The sequence below is a fragment of the Pogona vitticeps genome, chromosome 6, assembly GCF_051106095.1.
Source record: "Pogona vitticeps strain Pit_001003342236 chromosome 6, PviZW2.1, whole genome shotgun sequence".
In the NCBI taxonomy this organism is placed as follows: Eukaryota; Metazoa; Chordata; class Lepidosauria; order Squamata; family Agamidae; genus Pogona; species Pogona vitticeps.
In genome coordinates, this window is record NC_135788.1 from 11,674,696 (window position 1) to 11,696,027 (window position 21,332).

Sequence of the window (21,332 nt, forward strand, 5' to 3'; positions counted from 1 at the left end):
ATTGTGAGGCTTCGACAAAAATAGAGTTTGGAGCTGGCTGTTTTTGAAGAAATAGAGCTCCAGGATCATGGACTCTGCAGAGGTTATCGTTTTGTTTAGACATGATATGGGAAGAGGCTGGTTTTGTCCAGGATCATTGAGTGGTACTGAGTAGAGATGGAAGCATCGAGATGTGCACTGAAGTAGTTGCATCTTTATAGATTGGGTCAAATAGATGATCAGCCGGTTCTGTTGAAGGATGGTGGATTTGGAGATTGAGAGACTTAGCCATATGGATCACAAGTTGGGCATAGGTTTGGAAGTCTTCTGCCAGTGACAGTGGGTCAGCATCGACAAGGCCGGATTCCGGTGAGGTAGGTAATACTGACAGAGTCTGAGGTCTGGATCTGTGATCAGAATAATCAGGATTGTGTTGGGAGTCGATAGATTGTCGATCGACTCCGGTGTTGTTAGGTTGAGTGTCATAGTATTTATGTTTGTGGCTTGATGTTGATGGGAGCGGCATGTCCATGGGCATTTGTCGGTGTCGAGGATTTTCGATATCGAGAGATTTCTTCTGAATGTCCATGGATGTTGCTTAATATGGTTGAATGTTGGTGTCAAACTTGGGGTCATAGTGATGTCAAGTTCAATGGCTTGGTTCTATTGGGTGACAGAAATCGTGCGTTGATAGAGGGACAGAACGAGTGTCCATGGAGCCTTGGCTACTTATACGAGGGGGAGGCTTATTCTAATGTGTTTTTGCTAGAACTTTCCGATGAGGCTCTGCGCAGGCATGGATCACCCAGGGTGTGATTTACATAGGCCACAAAGAAGAACTGATAATACTGGAGTCTTCAATACAGGTGTAAGTTTCCACCAGATCAAAAGGTATTGAATCAGTGGGGCTTATGTTCTGCTCTAACTTGGACTAAAAATTGGATTTAGCCATCAATACAACATAAAGTTCTGACAACTTCTGCTATTATGAGCTGTGGCAACCACATCCATATACATCAAATTTAACAGTTTTAAAAAGCATGAGTGAAATCACATTCAACTTGCTTTGCTGGTGAGGGGGACTGACTTTTTAAGCTATGAGGACTGGTGTGTTTTTAGTCTGTCAAATGTACACACACACACACACACAAGCAACAGATGCCAGAGGCATCTTGGGAGACGTGCTTTTTGCAGCAAGAGGCAGGAAAAAGAAATGATGAGGTGACTACTTCTCCCGAGTTGATTTTTGCCTTAAGTCTTAACATTTAGGAGTTGCATTAGAAAGGTTTTAATGTGCTACCGGCTACCTGGAATACAGATCAGTATTTTCTTTATTAACATGTCTGTTATTTTTCCTCCCTCTTCCTTTCGAGGGCCGGGGAGTTAACAATTCCAGAGCAGAAAACTGCACATCTGTGCTAGATTAACTACCATATTTCCCCTCCTTTTCTGCATTAGGGAGAAATAAAGAGAGCTGATCGAAATGGAAGGCTGCAACTGCACCATCAGGACCTTGGCTAAGCAGTTTGCCCGTACACAAACACAAACGCCACAAAAATGCACTGCCATCCATATGCTCGTCTCCTTCCTCTTACCTACACCCAACGATTACCTCAGCAGCTCAGCTGTGTTATTGAGACATTTTCAGCGTGAAATTTGTTTTTCCTCACTGAACTTTAAGCGGAATTTCAAGTGCCAAGTCTCTAAAGCCAAGTGGGGCTATTAAGAGATAATTACTAATTATGCTAATTTGCGAAGTTGTGCTATTTCTTTCCCTGGTCATTTTATCTGCAAAGCTCTCCTGAGAGAACAGTCCCCATTCAATGCTAATAACCTCTCCCTGCTAAAGCCTTTGGTGGAGGACAGTGTGCCCTAAAACCTTGGAATATTTTACAGTTAATCAGGATCTGTGGCAATGAAATTAGAAGAAAAGGGGTGTAGGGGAGGGGGAGAGAGGGAAAGAGAGAGACGCAGGAGTTGGACTCACGTTAATGAGTCCCTTTATTAATTTTCTTCTACACCAGAAGCATTTGTGCCCTACACGTCCTTATATTGATACATGTTTTGTTAGTGATTTCAATTTGAAATAAAATACTTCTTTGTGATCTGAATACCGAGTGGCTTCAATGCTTTTCAACAGTAGTTGAAGGGGACAAGGAAGAACAGGAGAAAAAGAGAACATGGGGAGAGAATACAGCGTTCTCTGCTAAACTGAAATCTACACTCAACAGGATGTTTTGAACACTGCAGGGATAATGAATAGATGCAAGACCCAAAGGTTTAAACTCAAAGTTAGACTCACTGAATCAATGAAAACCTATACAAGTATTTACTGAACATTTCCTATCAAGCCACTAGGGTCCTTTATGAGTTGGAAATAACAAAAGGATTTAAGCCAGGATGGTAAGAATTCTCTGTAACAAAATGTGCTGCGTGTATACCACCCCATAGTGTTTAAAGCACTTTCTGGGTGGTTTACTATTTGATTATGCAAGCTATGCAGTTGTGTCTCCCCCGCCCCCAAAGCTGGGTACTCAATTTACTGACCTCAGAAGGATGGGAGGCTGAGTCAACCTCAAGTAAGCTACCTGAATCCAGGATCAAACTTGAGTTGTAAGCAGAGTCTTGACTACAGTATTGCAGTTTAACTATTGTACCATTAGGTTCCTTTAGCAATTCATGGAATCACCAGACCTCTCCAGCAGATGATCATAAGTTTTATTTACAGCTTGGTTTCCTATATATTCTATTACCATTACTGCAGCTTTTTCACACATAGTCTGAAGTGTAGCATAATGGTCAAAGCACTGGACTGCATTTGGAAGATGCAGCTTGAAGTCCCCATGGAATCATACAACTTACTAGGTAGCCTTTGGCCAGCCACCTCCTCTCAACATGACCTACCCTCCGGAGGTCTTTGTGAAGCTGGGCTTTTATGCCATCTCGAATGCAGTTGTAGGAAAAGAAAAGAGCAACAATTCCCAGTTTAATTTCATCTGAAAAAAATCTCAGTGACACCACGATTCCTTAAGGGATGGGTCATAGCACTACAGCGCAGCCTAAAATGAAGTGTGCTGCTTATGTATTGCCCCACAGCACTTAAACACACTCTGGGTGGTTTACAATTTAATTATGAAGGCTACGCAGTGCTCCTTCAAGAGGCTGGGTACTCAATTTACACACCTTGGAAGGCTGAGTAAAACTCGAGCTGGCCACCTGGGATTGAACCCAGGTTGTGAGCAGAGTTTCGGTTGCAGTACTGCAGTTTAACCACTGTGCCATAAGGCTCCTTACACAACAGTGGCATTCCACACAAGCGCACTTACTAGAATTTTTACTCCAGTTATGCTGGATTTAGGTCTATTTCACTTCTATCTGCCAAATTCAAGGATGCCCATTCAGGCTCCTGAGGAAGTGGATTCTAGTTTGTGATGGCTTGCATTGTGTAGCACTTCTTGTTTTTAAGGGGCTGTGAGATTCTTTCACTGTTTCAGCATGTTACAAAGCTGATTTCCTTGCAGTGCAGCAGGACTCTTTTCATTGTTTCAGCAAATTTCAGTGGTGATTTTTTAAAAAGCACTTTAATGAGATTATATTTCTGCACAGTGTACACCACTCTGAATATACAGATTTCATTAGATTTCAGAAACTAGGCAGAGTCTGGTTACAACTAGCACGGGAAATAATCTCTCCCTAGAGTCACAGCTGACAGCACTGGGAGAGATGGGCCAAGGCCCTGACTTAGTATGAAGAAGCTTCCTTTTTTCCATATCTCAACTGAAAAAAAAAAACCCCACACATTTTTGCAAACATGGGACATAGGTATAACATAAAAAAATAAACATGGAGTGCATCTTTTGCATTGTTGTTTAATGTTGTGGAATTTGTAAACTGCCCAAAGTGGCCTTAGTAGCCATATGGGCAGTATAAAAATCAAATAAATAAATAAAAACTCATGACCACTTGCAGAAAGTGGGCAAGGACAGGTCTCTAAGTTTACAATGGAAGGAGTAAGAATGGCACCAAGACCGCTGGAGGATTTCTCCCATATTTGTAAACTTAAAGATCTGTTTGAACAAAGTGTGCACGTACAACACTTTTGACTATGGATTTGAGCAAATCAGGGACCATTTTGAACCTTTATATTTTGGGACAAGAGTAAATATGCTTAATCCATTCTGTCCAATTCCCTGTTCTCCTTTCGTATCAGCATGAGACTCAAGCAGGCAGAAAACAGATAAGTAAATAGATGCAGCAAGAGAAACACTGAAATGAAGAAAACAGCTGCTTTCAGACAACGAGGCAATTGTATTGCGACGGGGCTCATGTGGACTGCTTGTCCAATGCTGCACAAAATGAATGCATAAAAAAAATGGCACTGTTTGGTGGAGTGAACTAAGCAGCAGAGCTTGGGCATTCCTTACTTGAAATGCCTCATGTTGAATTAGAAGCTCTTATTCCTCGCTTTGACATACCCATAACTGGTTTTGCTTTGGTAGCAAGTAAACAGTAATTGCTACATAAATTATATGAGACATTTGGTGAGGACCAGTTCTTCCTAGATGGATAAATCTTACTGGTGCTCTGACTCAGAGATTGAAACAGTGACTTAGAATACTATAAAAGGAACAAGGAAATAAATATTGCATTCATTTATTCTGCTTTATTCTCAAAGAGACACACCACAGAAGCATTTACTGTACCCTTGTTATTGCCTCTAGTATAAAGAAGATGTGTGACAGGGATTGCATTTGGACCAACTGTATGTCAACACCACAAATTTTAAACACATTATCTTTCCATGGCTGCAAACTATGTGTATATGAGAATTTCATTTCCATAAAGTAAAACTAGAATATTCTCAACTGCACCCCAAAAAAGCACAATTTTTCAGTTTCTTTAGGGGAAGCTATGGCTACTGAGCCACTGGAGGCAGCAGTTCAACCAGTTTTTTTAAAAGCACTTTATGTGTTAATACAAACAGAAACAATTGCCTTACTGCATCCAGTTATGTGGCCTGCTGGACAAGAAGACAGAGCATTTTAAAGGACAGAAGGTCTGAGTGCTGATGAAGAATGAGGGCTGATAACCAAAGCAGCCTCTAGAATCTTTTGTTGCTTAGTCGTTAAGTCGTGTCCAACTCTTTGTGACCCCATAGACCAGAGCATGCTAGGCCCTCCTAGCTTCTACTGCCTCCTGGAGTTGGGTCAAATTCATTTTGGTAGCTTTGATGACACTGTCCAACCATCTTGTCCTCTGTCATCCCCTTCTCCTCTTGCCTTCACACTTTCCCAACATCAGGGTCTTTTCCAGGGAGTCTTCTCTTCTCATGAGATGGCCAAAGTATTGGAGCCTCAGCTTCAGGTTCTGTCATTCCAGTGAGCACTCAGGGTTGATTTCCTTTACAATGGATAGGTTTGTTCTCCTTGCAGTCCAGGGGACTCTCAAAACTCTCCTCCAGCACCTCAATTCAAAAGCACCAATTCTTCGCCGGTCAGCCTTCTTTATGGTCCAGCTCTCACTTCCATACATCGCTACTGGAAAAACCATAGCTTTGATGATGCGGACCTTTGTCGGCAAGGTGATGTCTCTGCTTTTTTTTCTAGAATCTGCCAACCAATACATCCACTAGAGGCACCTTGAGAAAGGCACTGAGAGATACTCCCCCAAGGTACAACCATATTACACTGAACATCATGACTGTGGATTTCCAGGTAGGGCTAGGAGATCCACATCCAGCGCCTGACACTCTGGACTGTTGTCAGTAAGAGTTGACAACAAAAGAATCGACCAAGAGTCTGACTTAGTACCAGACTACTTCTTATGTTATTTAAAGGCAGACTGAGATGACAGCAGATGTCCACCTTTCAACTGGATGCTCCTTGTTTTTACAATTATCTTAACTTAGGTCTCAATTTTTTTTAATGAGATGTTCATTTTTGGTCGGATCTTGACTTACATGCATAAATAATATGGCCTGGCTTGATATTAACCAGTGGTTTCCAATGTTTTTTCAAGACACAGCCCACTTTTATAATAATCAAGTAACACGCCACCCCCGCTACATTTGCATAAAAATTAATTTTAATGGGGTAAAGTCATCCTTCCTCAGAAAGTAGAAGCCTCTTTCTCCCTCAAAGGGTCTGTTTCTTTAAAGGGTGTGCTGTTTCTTATACGTCGTCATCGTTTAGTCGTGTCCGACTCTTCGTGACCCCATGGACCACACAGCATGCCAAGCCCTCCTGTCTTTCACTGCCTCCCGGAGTTGTGTCAAATTCATGTTGGTTGCTTCGATGACACTGTCCAACCATCTCATCCTCTGTCGTCCCCTTCTCCTCTTGCCTTCACACTTTCCCAACATCAGGGTCTTTTCCAGGGAGTCTTCTCTTCCTGTGAGGTGGCCAAAGTACTGGAGCCTCAGCCTCAGGATCTGTCCTTCCAGTGAGCACTCAGGGTTGATTTCCTTCAGAATTGATAGGTTTGTTCTCCTTGCAGTCCAGGGGACTCTCAAGAGCCTCCTCTAGCATACAGATGATAAATTATTTAACAAGGGCTACACATATAAGGCAACCCATGACACACACAACCTGAAAATACTTTGTGACCCGCTTGGGAGTCATGACTCCCAGGTTGGGAAACACTGATATAAACTAATGTCTGGTCATGTCAGACAGGTAACACAGCTGGCTCTTTATTCTGGATCCTGTCCTGCAAATTATGACTCCTGCTATGAAGCAAGAGAGCATAAAAATAGTTAAGTGAACTGTGAGAGAAGAGACCACCTTCACCTCCATCACCTTCCTCCTCCTTTATTCTAGGATAATGGCTATTGTGAATGAGTCTTATGAATGGTCGGATTAAGAGGAAGGCTGTTAATGAAGAATGCAAGATATGAGGTGATTAATTACAAGGCTCCATTTCTACTGCAGTATATTTCTTTCCCTAGCAGCCTTTATAAATGGCTCAAGCAAGAGAAGGAGATACCTTGTAACTCAAGTTGCTAATTAATCTATCAATTAACATACCTGAATAGAATAAAAGGCAAGATTATATATGTTTTGAAAGGAAAGCAATACAAAAACAGGGAGATAAAGCAGCCTAGGCTGGAGGCGGGCTGAAGAAATGGCTTAGTGGTGTGGAAGCAACAGTCATGTGAAAAAGGAAAGGTTATCACGGCTTCAGTTTATGCAGCCTGCGGTTCCTGATGGCAGGTAATTAAAAAACAAAAATGCATGAGCCAAATTCTACAGTCAGATATCGGTGCCAGTATTAACACGTATGCTCTTTTCAAAGCCAACAGCAAAGCACTAATTGAGGTCTGTAATGTCAGATGCTGCATATGCTCTGGAGATAGGTTAATATCCACATTACTAGAACACATGTGGATATCTGCATTAATACATGTAGCATTAACTATAGAGAAGGATTTAGACAAGTCTCAGATCAGGTATGTTGGACAGCTAGCAAGTTTTTTTCCAGTTGAAGAGCACTATTGTCCAAATGGGATGGAAAGAGCTGATGTACAAGCTAGCCATGGCTCAGTTTCATCATCTCTAGCTAGCGTAACCTCCAACTAGTCAAAATTAAGAGTTGCAGTCCATAACATCTGGAGGGCAATACATAATGGAAAGCTGGATTATAATCATCTTTGTCTAGTGTTCTCTGTCTCTGTCTGTCTGTCTGTCTCTCACACATGCACACCCCACACACAGAAACAGCTAAAATATTCTTGAATGAATAAATTCAAATACAGTTTTCAACACAGCAGCTGTGCTTGTCTGTTTCAGTTTGCACAACAAAAATAAAAACAAAATAATTCGAGCAATTGAAAGACTTATGAATTTGGTTGTTGTGGGTTTTTCGGGCTCTTTGGCCGTGTTGTTGTGAAGGTTGTTCTTCCTAACGTTTCGCCAGTCTGTGGCTGGCATCTTCAGAGGACAGCAACCTGTACTCTGGTCTTACGAATTTATTTCTTTGGGAACTTTCATGGATTATGACCAACTTCCTGTTTCTAAGGAAGTAGAATATAATAAATGCATTAGTCTTTAAGCTGGCACAGCGTATTTGTTTTTATTTTATAGTTCAGATACAATGGAGGACTGCCTGGGTGAAATTATTTATCAAAGGTTTATTCTGTCCAACAGCATAAAAATTGCCATGACAGTTTCTAAAGACCAGCATAAAACAAAAAAAGAAAAATACAGTAAGAATCAGTAAGTTCAAGCTCTTTTAGGTGCTAGCAAGATACTAGTGTGTCTCTGTACATTGTACACTCTGCACTGTTTATAATCCAGAGACCACATATTTGTATAGTCCAGTTTAGAGGTTATTCGATCATGTTTATTTTCCTCTTTCCTCCTTCACTGCATCATGTCCATTATATTGTAAGTCATTATCTTGCACAGCAAACTGCCACCTTGAGTGCATCACCAGAAAGGCAATACATAAACATAGTCAATAAATACAAACAAAAGCACACCGTCTGGGTTGAAAGAAATCCAGTCTGAAAAAACTCTGGTCTGGTGAAAAACATACTATGCTGCTGATGAGTCTGATCTGACTCTAACTGATACTGCCATGAATAGGGCTGCAAATGACATCACTTTAAATCAGTTAACTAAAGCTCTAGTTTATTGTCAGCAGGGGGACACTTTTAATCAGGAGGGCTTTGAGTCAAGGGCATTGTTGAGGTTATTTTAGTACTGCCATTTCCCTATAATAGAGAAAGAAAATATATTTTTAAAAGCTGGCCTTTACTCTCAATGCAACATAACATTGGTTCTGTTTTGCTAAAACTGCATCACTGACTTCTCCCATATTTCAGAACTGAGGGTGGGCAATATACAAATCCTACTACATTTAATCAATTCATTAATTGTTCAAAGGCAATATGGATAATCTTTGAAGGCTACCAGCCTAAATCAAGTGGCTTGGCAGCAAGCTAAGTACCATGGAAGCAAAATAAGCTATTTTTTTCTGAATAAGAACTAAAATGCTAAGCAAATTTATAAGCAAATTTATATTTGTCGTTTAAAATCTTCCCAGACACACCAATATACTTTGAGCATCCCCCAATTGCACCAAAAAGGGTTACAGCTGAACAGGACCAGATTTTAGAGATGTATCTTAGTTTTATAATAAGCATAGGAGGATTTTCATTATAAATTCAGCTGGAACCTCTTGTGCTAATGTACAAAGACTGAAACAGACATCAGGACAGTTCTTGTTTTGAACAACAACTTCCAGAATTCCCCATGTACCAATGGGCAAAACAATTGTTCCTAGAGATACTGAACACACCTTTTAGCAGAGGAGGAGCTCAGAATGCAATTATTCAATACATTCAGAATCCTGGGAAGTTCCGAAAATATTTCCTTGTACAGATGGAGAAAACAAAACCCTACACAGCATGTCTTGTGGATCTCAGGTATATGAAAAACAAAATAAGAAGATACTAATTCTGAGGTTGGTTTCATTTGTAAAGTTCATCAAACCCACATTGCTATCTTACTAAGAACTACAATACATACTGCTTTGTACAAAATCGGAGATGATCAAACCTAGCATGATATAACAGGTGTGAAAACATAATATGCCTTTTGTTTCTCCTGCTGCTTAGAGAGAGAAATGTGTTAAGATTCTGCTATTTCATTCTTGATTGTTTATGCAGCATTTACTTCTGTAGCCCACTGTTTATCCTGGGAGATTTCTACTTTCTCAAACTATTAGTTTATTTTAAAGCTTTAGAATGGGACAAAAGGGGAGAGAATTGATGTTAAAACCATAATGAAAATCACTTCCAAGTCTGCTTACACTTTTGTCATACAGCTCTCCCTACCTCTAGGTGGGGAGAGTGGGGGGGGGGGAGGATAATAATCCAGAAAATTTCTTAGGGATTATTCTGTCAAATCAAGTGTCTGTCAAATCCTAAAACACGTTCCATCTGGCAGCGAAACTATCAGAATAATTGTCTGGGCTTTCAACTGATGAATATGCATTTAGGCAGTGAAAATGGAATTTATACCTTAAGCTACATTATTGGGGTAAGTTTATAAAAGGATGCTGTAATGGGGGAAAATGAATGAAACGATTCTCAGCAACGTGCACCCAAACCTTCTTTCTGCAAAGAATTACAACCTGCTTTCTTGATTGTATTTTTTATGAATGCTCATGATTTGTTTTTATAGATTCTTGATGTAAGCACTTTTACAATTGTTGAATAGAAGGATATAAATAATTGCGCTCAAAATTCAGAATACATGCCCTTTTAGTTATAGATGCATTTTTCCCTGCATAACCAATTGTGTCACTCTGAATACCTACCATCATTGAATAGAATTTGTAGGAAAAAAGAATGTATTCATGCCAACACATGACTACTAAGAATCCTCTCTTTTTAAATCCCATACCTTGTTAAAAATCAGTGTTATCTTCCCTACAAAAACTGCCTTGCTGCTGAATAAGAGGACAAGGAAGCAAGTCAACACACCAATTGTTTGTAAATACCTCTCCAAGAACATGGCCATTTAAAGCTGTTCTTGTCCTCAGCCACAGACATCAGATGTTAAAAGCAGAAACAAGTGTAAGCAGGGACGCTTCGTGTCCAGGCTGGAAAAAAGTTATTTTTTACTTAGCACCAGCCTTTGTCTACCTTACTGTTCATATACGACACTAACGCTAACTATAATGACAGCCTTGTGTCACTTTGAAGCACAATGAAATATCAAAAAGCAAAAGAGCTAATTCTATTTCTACGCATCTGCAGCAGCTTTCCTTATTTTGAAAAGAAATTGGCTATACTGTAGGAAAATGACTGCAAGTGTACAGTTGTAGATACATAGTTAGCAAAGGTTGCTTAGCTTTATAGGTCCTAGAAGAGGGTGAGTAGAAGACAACCCCATGAGCCCGTGGGCCCCTCCAGCATTCCTGAGGTTTTCCACCAAAAATTATTTTTATTCTTTTCTTTCTCTGTGTGTTTGTGGAAAAGGCCCTTTATGTCTTCTAGGAGGCATGGAGAACAATTTCTTCACATTCTGAGCAGCATGCACCATCCCCTGCCTCTACAAAAATAGTTACCTTTCCAGGAAAAAAAAAAAAGTAAAAGCACATTTCTGTAAGAAAAATCATAGAAGGTGGAAATCACATAGCAGTAGCGGGCATTATGGTCCAGGTATAGGGGTGTGTGGTTTTCTATTTTTGCGGATTACTCACTCCAATCTAGAAACTCACATATTTGTGTTTTTTTTTTAAGGTTGCAGCCCGTACAATATAAAGGATAGTCTGGAAACTGGACTCAAGAATAAATGAAACACTAAAATGAGGAATTACACATTACACATAAACAGATGTGATAAAATTCGAGACTACTGATTCTTTAATAGTAATACAGCTTAGGGACAAGATGGTTCAGAGCAGAGAAGTAGCTTGAAGTGAAGAAGTGCTTAACCCACCACACTTATTTTTCTCCTGAACTGTTTCCCCCTCCCCCAAACATGAAGTTTGAGATGTATGCTAGAGCCAGATTTGTTATCCCATATATTATTGTTCCCTTTCCCCCTTTTTAGAGTGGTTATAGACGTGCGTGACTGGACTGCAGAGTCTGGAAGTCCTCTTACGAACCAGGGTCCAAAATAACTTCAATTGAAGTGGAAGTTTTATCTTCTCAGTGACAACAGAAACAACATGAGTAATGTAAAATTAGCAGATGTGAGGTTCTTCAACATGATGGCTGGCAAATCTGAGGGCTTATAGTTAAAAAACAGCTTTCCCAAACTCTGAACAAGGCTGTTATGCACACCACTGTAATATATATCTATTGGGAGTAAGCTTCATTCATCACAATGAAGATGATTGTTGTTTATGTATCCACACAATTACACTGTAAATGTCTCCTCATAGGAAAAAAAACAAAAAATCTTGAACTCAAGCTCTGTGTTGGAATCTAAAAATGACTCACTTTAGTACACTGAAGGCAAGTGAACTGAGCCATTTTTATTCCCCAGGGTCTGGATTACATATTCTTTTAATTGAAAAAAAAATCCAGTTATCCTTGTCTCTTACTTTACCTCACTCCGGTCCTTTCTACTGTCAAAAGTTTAGGCTATGACCTAACTCTTTTGCTTATACCAGCCTGCAAAGTGCCTAGCAGGAAACAAAATGACCTGAAATTGAGCTGAAGTGACCTGTCACACACAGTGTTTTTTTCCCTATCCACAATGTCCTTAAAAAACAGATATAGGTAAGTGGTTAGAAAATGGTCAAAGACTGATAGCTTCATAACAATCTAAGAGGATGAGTCTGCCTGAGAGATCTGTCTGGTGGACCTGCTTTAAGGAGAAAATATATCTCATGATAGTTTATGATATTAGAAGATTTAGAGAGAGAATAATCAAGAGATCTGAATGGCATTTAGATTTGTGTGTGTTCGTGTGTGCATGTGTGCGTGTGCGCTGTCAATATGGTCTGACATATAAGGGCTCTAATAGGGCTTTCAAGGTTCCTATCTTTCAATCAGTTTCCATGGCCGAGTGGGGATTCAAACCCTGTTCTCCAGAGTTCTAATCTGTCACTCTGTCCACTACACCACATTGATGTAGTTTTGCAGACAAACAGAACTCTCTTCAGATACAATAGCTAGAACAGGATTGCTATCAGTGAAACACAGATGAGTTTTCTTATTCTAATGATATGCTAACTATAGTAAGTGAGCAACTACAAGCGAAGTGCATCTTACATGTAGTTCATTCTTTTCTGAGAGGGCAATGCACCACTATAATTGATGTTTCTTGTACTGCCTGAGTTGCCCTCAGAGTTCTGAATGTCAGATCTTTGCAAATCCCAGCCACCTCCACACACTTACACATGAGGTAAAAATAGAGAAACAAGCCATCCCTCTTTGTTCTTCTAACAAGTCCTAACAAAATACAGTTGAAGTTTTGTATGATCAGACACACACAAAAAATGACCCATAGCCTCTCTAAGGGGCTTTAAGGATTCTAGCAAAGAGCAAAAACAGAAGTACAGTTCTCAAAGAAAAGTATTGTGAGGCAAAAAAAATTATGTCATGTGAATTATGCATGTGTTTGGGGCTGGGGGACAATTTGAAGGACTTTGTTTTAATAACAATCTACTGAAAAGTGAAGTCAAGTGGGCCCTTAGAAAGCTTGTCTAACAACAAGGCCAGTGGAGGTGATGGCATTCCAGTCGAATTATCTAAAATCTTAAAAGATGATGCTGTTAAGGTGCTACACTCAATAAGCCAGGAAGTTTGGAAAACTCAGCAGTGGCCAGAGGATTGGAAAAGATAAGTCTACATCCCATTGCCAAAGAAGGGTAGTGACAAAGAATGCTCCAACTACCGTACAATTGCACTCATTTCACAAGCTAGCAAGGTTATGCTCAAAATCCTCCAAGGTAGGCTTCAGCAGTATGTGGACCAAGAACTCCCAGAAGTACAAGCTGGAGTTCGAAGGGGCAGAGGAACTAGGGACCAAATTGCAAACATGCGCTGGATTATGGAGAAAGCCAGAGAGTTCCAGAAAAATATCTACTTCTGCTTCATTGACTATATTTGTTTTCATTTTATGTTGTAAGCCACCTAGAGTGGTCGCAACGACCAGATAGGCGGGGTATAAATGGAATAATTAAGTTAGCCTGTCAGGAAACTGCTGATCCCTGCAAGTCTCATCTCCAGAAAGTTCATCCAAGAAGAGAGTAGCTAGCCAAGTTTCCTGCAGTTTGCATCAGCCAAACAGTTTGTTTTTTTTCACACCATAAGACATACTTTTTTCCCACAAAACAGGGGGGTGGAAAGTCTGTGCGTCTTATGGAGCGAAGAAAACAGATTATATTTTCCTGTTTTCTTCTCCTAAAAAATTGGTGCATCTTATGGAAAGGTGCGTCTTATGGAGCGAAAAATACGGTAATTTGCGCAAAAATCTGTTCTCGCGATTTGAGAACTCATCAGTACCAGCCAAAAAATATCTTAGGGAAAATTTGGTTTTTATTCTTGCAAGCCAGAACAAGGCTTGCAAGAATGTACCATCCGTCTCTGGCAGGAGAGTGAAAGAAGCCCTGGGCTTCCTGTTTCCTCCGGCTGCATGTCACTCACATGTTTATATTATATGTCTGACACTGTACATTTTTTACAAGATTGGTTGAACAGAACAATATTAAACCAGTTTCCTCTACAAGTACAGCTTTATACCTCTGTCTATTCTAAACCAAATTTACACTAAGTAAAGGTCTAGCCCTCTGTGCATTTTCATTTACTTTACACAGCAGGTAAAATGATATCTTCCGTCTTTCAGTTTTCACAGAATATTTCATTAGGGGGAATGGAAAGGATATAAAGAGAGAACAAGCAGCTGAAGTATTTCAGTTGTAAACTTGCTTCCGGATTTGCTCTTTCTACAGACAAACCCAGTGTTCTGCAATCCTTGTATTCAATCTAATGCAGAAACCTAAAATAAAATTCAAAACTTTGCATTGTCCTTCACTAAGTGGTTTAAAATAATCAAGTTCTTAACATTAACAATCTAGTCATTTTTATGCTATTTTTCATTGTTGCTGTAGAGATCCACATTGAAAGTCAGCACAATCACAATGTGCTAAATACAAGGAAACAAATCGAAGTGTAGTAAACTGAAAATATAGCACATGCATCTTTAAAACTAAAGAGGTTGCTGCTGCAAGAATCCTTGCAGTTGTGTCATGATGACTAAAACCCTATTGTATAGCATAGTAAGTTGCATTAGAGTAGGCACCCTGAATCTGTGGGGATCTGGGGATCCTAAGTTCCATTAATTCAAATGAACCTACTCCAGTTGCAACTTACTTTAGTCACAACCAGAGTAGGCCCATATGACTCAACATAATTTATGAAGGGATTGACATACTAAATCCCCATTGATCCGGAGGCATGATTGTCCCTTAATTGCCCCCATGCACCTCCCCTGACATACCCTTAGTTTTAGGCCTAAATTCTCTCTCTCTTTTTTTTTTATAAAGGGGGGTTGATTTGCCTCCATTTCTAGTTTCACTGGAAAGAGTTGGTAATTTGGTACGCTCTTCAGCAACTCCAAGGAGTAGAAAATTGCCCAAAGCCCTGCAAACATGCCCATTTCTTCCCTATGTCCACCTAATCTTGCACATTAGGCTTTAGCTAATGGGCTTTCAAGCTCAAACTGTGACGAAATTCTCAGTCATTATGTTCCACCAAGCTCTCCAATCATAGGAAACCAGTGTAGATTTGATTTAATTTTTTTCAAAAAAAGGATTGTTTTTGACCATTTAAATTTTTAAAATTCATTTTGTTACATTTAAATAGTGATTTAAATAACACTGATTTAATACATGTCACAAAAATCTCAGTCCCAGTTAGTGAAGACAAAAGCTGCTGCCCTATGCTGTGCTCAGAAGACACAACCTTTGAAGAGATCACAACGTGCATAGGCTTCATTCACAAATTTAGGCTAACATGTGGGTTAGAGTGAGGGAGAATAGGGTTAGTGCTGCCATGACCCAGCTATGTCTCACAATGAAAATTATACACAAAAGGAAGCAAGAGCAGCATGCACAGACTTTTCCGGCACAGAAAACCTCTCCAGTTCAGAAAATATTATAAATCTTTTCAAGTCACTTTAACTACTTTTTAGAAGGCTTGTGTGTCTTTATCCTTTTCTCTTTTCCTAGAATTGTACTAATTTATTTGTATCTACATTGGTAACTTGTTCCTCAATCCCAATGTGTAGAGTACTATTGCCTTAAGCAATTGTGCAAGGGCCCTCTATTTTTTTATTATTATTATTATTATTATTATTATTATTATTATTATTATTATTATTATTATTATTATTATTATTATTATTATTATTATTATTATTATTATTATTATTATTATTATTATTATTAATAATAATAATAATAATAATAATTATAATAATTATAATAATTATTATTATTATTAATATTAATTATTAATATTATTATTATTATTATTATTATTATTATTATTATTATTATTAATAATAATAATAATAATAATAATAATAATAATAATAATAATAATAATAATAATAATAATAATAATAATAATAATAATAATAATAATAATTTGATTTATACCCCGCCTATCTGGACCGATGGACCACTATTTCATAGGCTGTATGTCTCTCACACACAATCTTCCCCTGGTTGTGCAGCCAACCAAGTGATCAGTCAAATGGACAGGTTTGTGACTGGCAGCCAGGGAAATATAAATGACCACAGCTGTAAGGACAATGATGCAATTACGTTTTCTCAACAAGATTTTGCCCAAAGAGTTTCCAACATGACTAAAACTGGATCTAGACAAGCACATGGACCAGAAGCCTTCCTGGGACCCTCGAGCAATTAATAAACTAAATCTAACTATTATTCCCGGCCAGATTAAACATACTTCCAGTGTGGTGTAGTGGACCAGAACTCAGGAGGCCTGGATTCAAATCCCTGCTCAGCCACGGAAACTCACTGGGGGGGGGGTGTAACTGGTAAAACCACTCCCTAAATATCTCACTTACCTTGAAAACCTTATTAGGGTTGCTATATAAGTCAGTTCCAACTTGATGGCAATAACCAGTTAGTTATTAACTAGAGAAGACATATTGAATCAATGGGATTCACTCATGTATGTATGTATTTATTTATTTATTGGACTTATATACCGCCCCATAGCGCTACAAGCACTCTCCGGGCGGTTTACAATTTTTAATTATACAGGCTACACATTGCCCCCCCCCAAGCAAGCTGGGTACTCATTTTACCGACCTCGGAAGGATGGAAGGCTGAGTCAACCTTGAGCCGGCTACCTGGGATTTGAACCCCAGGTCGTGAGCACAGTTTTGGCTGCAGTACAGCGTTTTAACCACTGCGCCACGAGGCTGTTCCTATATAAAGGGTTATGAGAGTTATTAAATACAGTTAACCCAGTTGGGACTAATAAATGGATTCATGTATGTATGTATTTCTTTAAATTGTATACCATTCCATAGTGCATCACACTCTCTGGGTGGTTTACAACTGTAAATTCAATCCAATGAAACCAAAAATAAAACAAATGCACAATTTAAATCAACAGATAATTAGTCCCCTGCCACAAGCAAACCCAACTTTAAATAAAATAAACATTTAAACAACTTAAAGTCCCAGATCAACATCGGTAAAAGCATCTTTAAAAACTTCTGTTTTCAGTTGTTTCTTAAAGACTCAAGAGGGAAGCAGCCTGTCAAACCTCTATTGGAAATTTACTTCAAAGTGACAGAGCCACCATCAAGAAAGCACAATTTCTAGCACTCACTCTTATAGCCTCCTTCAATGCCACTACTCTTAACATAAAGGCAGGTGGGACACGTAGCTGTTTTGTAGGAAAGATATTCCAACAAGTATCGAGATCCTAAACCATCAGCGTAATAACCAGCATCTTGAATTGAGCACAGAAACTAAAGGGGAGCCAATGAAGGCATGCCAGATTTAGTCTTATGAATGTCAATGTAACCTTCCAACATTACAGACACATACTTCAGCTTCTCTAAAATATTTCAAAGATGTGGTCTTTGAAATAATGTAAAATTATTTCTGTAAAAATGCTGAGAAGCTGGAATTCATAGAAACGGAATTAAAACTCTTTTCCTGTAACATGCAGTATGGCACTTTACTAAACAGGACCATAAGGTTTTGATGTAGGTATGTGAATGAGTGGGTGCGTTTCAAAGTGAAGAATGTGTGCATGCACTGCACACTGAATGTTACATACAGCACTGATGTTACCTGTCTGTCATGGGTTTGGAGGGAAAGTTCCATCCTATGGGGAGTGGAAGGCGGGACATCAGGAGGAGGGGCTGTACTGTATAAATATGTGATGCCTGTGTGGTGAAGTAAGAGACACTGAAAGACACTGGGGTGTGACGAAGCAGCAGCTGGGAAGAAGAAGCTGTTGTGGGAGTCTGTGTGTCAGACAGGGTACTTCTGTGTGTCAGAGTACCAACCTGATAGGTTCAGGTGTCTGTTGGTTAGCCAGAACTGATAGGTTCAGGGTCTGTGCTTCAACTTAAGGGTTCTGGGTGAACTAAACTGTATGCTTGTATGAGTGAGAATAAGCCACGTTACTTTATCCTATTCACCTGATTGTTTATTTTTCCCTGTGTGTATTTAAATAAACCTTATTCTTTTTATTGTTTAAAAATCCATCCCTGGTCTGTGTGACTTCTTACAGGGAATGGTTGGTGGCAGCTTAGTGTAACTGTGTGGCAGATCCCAGTAGGTCTGGGTTTGTCACATTGATTGGTGTCCAGCGTGTGGGATACGACTGGTCCAGTTGTCCAGTGGTCCAGCAAAGCCTTGGCAAGTGTGCCCAGAGCAAGGGGGGTCTAGTCAGGGACAGTCTGAGGCGCGTAGGTAATCTTCTAGGTGTACCTCACGGGGAGGTGCGCTAGTAGAAGAACGTGCCAACTGGGGAGACTTAGATTAAGGTGCTCTGAGGCAGCCTAGTTTTGGCGGGAAAAAGCTGAGGCAAAACTGCGTAGTAACAGTGATCTGGCTTGCCAGCTGAGAGGCCCAGCAGAGGGGGGTAGGCTCTGACTCGATACTGTTGCAAGTTAGTGCTGAAGAACAGCAGCAATCTCTAGGGAGAGCTGGTTCTGAGGCAAGAAGGAAAAAAGTGGTCGTTTTATTTTGAGGCTTGACTTTTTAAAGCAGCCTGTTCTGAGGGGGGGTTATGCCCTTGACTCGAAGCCAAGTAGCAGAAATGAGTGAAGTGAAAGACCCCCAGATTGACCAAGGTTCTGAGGATGAATTTGGCTCAGTGCAGGGTGACAGCACAGGAGAGCGGAACCCAGAACTTAGAAAATTGCTCATAGCCCAACAGCATGAACTGAGGATGAGGCAATTTGAAGTGGAGGAAAGGGAAAGGGAAAGGCAAATTGAAATGGAGGAAAGGGAAAGAGAGAAACAGAGACAATTTGAATTGACATTAGAGAGAGAGAAAATTGCTCTGGAAAAAGAGAGAATGGCGTTTGAATTAAGAAAACTGGAAATGATGAACCAGAACAATAATAACAATAGGGATTCTGAGGGAGGCCAACTGTCTAAAGCTGACCTGAAGAAATTCCCTGTGTACCACAAGGGAGATTGTCCTGAGGTGTTCTTTTCCTTAGTGGAAAGAGCGTTTGTGGACTTCTCAGTGAGGGAAACTGAGAAGATGACCATCATGCGATCTTTAATCAGTGGTAGCCTGGCTGAGGTTTATGCCGAGATGCCTGAGGAACTGATGAAAGATTTTGCAGAGTTTAAAAAACTGGTGTTTGCCAGACATGGGATAAATGCAGAGCAGCTGAGACAAAGATTCAGGTCCCTCACCAAAAAACCAGAACAGACTTTTACCCAAGTGGGGGCCCAATTGGTGAGGCTGCTTGAGAAATGGCTATCGCAGGAGGGAACAGAGACCTATGAGCAGCTTAAAGACTTGATAGCACTGGAACAGTTCTATTCAGTCCTGCATGGGGAATTGAAATTCCAGGTGAGGGAAAGGAAACCGAGGTCTGTGGCAGCAGCCGCAGAGATCGCAGATTTTATTTCCCAAATAAGAAAGCCCTTGGGTGAGGGGAAATCTGTGGGTAAACCCAAAGAAACCTACAGCAAGTACTCTCAGGGACCAGGGAAAAGCCAGCAAGGGGGAGGGGCCCATGGTGAAGGGAAGCCCTCAGACATGAAACTAGGACCTCAGATTTTGGAGGGAAAACCAAAACAAGATGAGAGAGAATCAAAATACACCAGAAAATGTTATTTCTGTCAGGGAAAGGGTCATCTAATCTCAGAGTGTGAGATATTAAAGCAGCTAAAAGGAATGGTGCCTCAGGAGTCTAGTGGGACCAAGCCAAAAGCTGTGTTCTGTGTCCAGAAAGAGCAAGGCTCAGTGTCACTGAGGGAGCCTGTTGCCATGGCTACTCAGTCTGGAACAGCTACCTATGCTGATCAGGCTGAGGAAAATGGTCCTCTTATAGAGGTAAAGCGCTGCTTGCTGGTGAAAACAGATTCTCAGTTGTTTGAGACAGCCGGGGTGGACGTGGGAATACTTGACCGTCAGTATAGGGGGCTGCGGGACACTTGTTCCCAGGTAACCCTGTGCCATCCAGATATTATTCCCAGGGAGTTTATAATCCCAAATGAGAGCATGAAGGTGGCAGGGATTGAGGGGCAGGTAATCTCCCTGCCAGTAGCAGAGGTGCCTGTCAACTTTCAAGGCTGGAGGGGAGATTGGCGGCTAGCGATTTCATCGACTCTGCCAGCAGCCGTGCTCGTGGGAAATGACCTGGCTGAACATGTGAAAAGGGTGCTAGTGATTACACGCTCACAAGCCACCACAGAGACAGTTCAGGGGGGTAATGATGAGCCAGAGACGGAAGCAGAGGGGAGTTCAGAAGCTGTGGTGGAAACCTTAACCACAGACAGCAGATTTGGACAGGAACAAAAGGCAGACGCCACTCTCCAAAAGTGTTTTGGACAGGTGACTGACGCCCAGCTAACACCTGAAACCCCAGTGAGATTTCTGGAGAAAAAGGGGATTTTATATAGAGAAACCCTGAGGACTATCTCAAAAGGGGGAGATGGGATCAGAAGTCAGCTGGTGGTACCTGAAAAGTATCGCCCCATGATCTTACAAAGGGGTCACTCTGACATGTTTGCTGCACACTTAGGGGTGAAAGGGCCCCTTGATTTGATCAAGCAAGATTGGGAGCAGATCACCCAGGATGACCCACAAGACGTTGTGACTTACATAGACACCTTGATGAATGACCTAAGGAGAAATCTAGAGCTGGCAGCAGAAAACCTGCAAGCTCAGAAGGTCAGACAGAAAACATGGTATGACCACAAAGCTAGAGAGAGACACTTTGACCCAGGGGAGGAAGTGCTTTGGCTTAGGCCCTGCAGAGAGAATAAACTGCAGCTCAAATGGGCAGGACCATATAGGGTCATTTCCAAGATGTCAGACCTGAACTACCTAATAGAGCAGGAGGAGAACCAAGCAAGGAGGGTGGTTCAGGTGAATGCCCTAAAACCCTACTACAGAGGGGAACAGAGGGTTTTATTCGCGATAAAAGCAGCTGAGAGTGAGGAAGCTGAATTACCCTTCTGGGAGGGTAGAGGGGAAGTAAAATACAACCCAGAGGAGGTAAAGATCAGTCCTGCACTCACCCAAGACCAGCAGCAAGAACTAAAAATGCTGCTTAGTAAATATCAACAGGTGTTTTCCAACAAGCCGGGGATAGTGAAGGGAGTGATGCATCGGATCCACACAGGGGATGCACCCCCGCAGGCAG

At 40.7% G+C, this 21,332-nt stretch overlaps 1 protein-coding gene and 1 long non-coding RNA gene across 4 annotated transcripts in view; one reads left to right on the forward strand and one right to left on the reverse strand.

Annotated features, from left to right (window-relative positions):
• Positions 1 to 21,332, reverse strand: part of ADARB2 (adenosine deaminase RNA specific B2 (inactive)) — a 392,231-nt gene that overhangs the window by 357,268 nt on the left and 13,631 nt on the right. The gene's annotated exons all lie outside the window — the stretch shown is intronic.
• LOC110071887 (uncharacterized) overlaps positions 1 to 21,332 on the forward strand; it is a 41,039-nt gene that overhangs the window by 8,281 nt on the left and 11,426 nt on the right. Inside the window, exon 2 of one of the 3 annotated variants that reach the window (XR_013537741.1) lies at positions 1,438 to 11,048. The exons of the other annotated variants lie outside the window; for them this stretch is intronic. This is a non-coding gene — a long non-coding RNA (uncharacterized LOC110071887). Of the gene's footprint in view, positions 1 to 1,437; positions 11,049 to 21,332 lie in introns of those variants that run through there. 3 annotated transcript variants of the gene reach the window in all.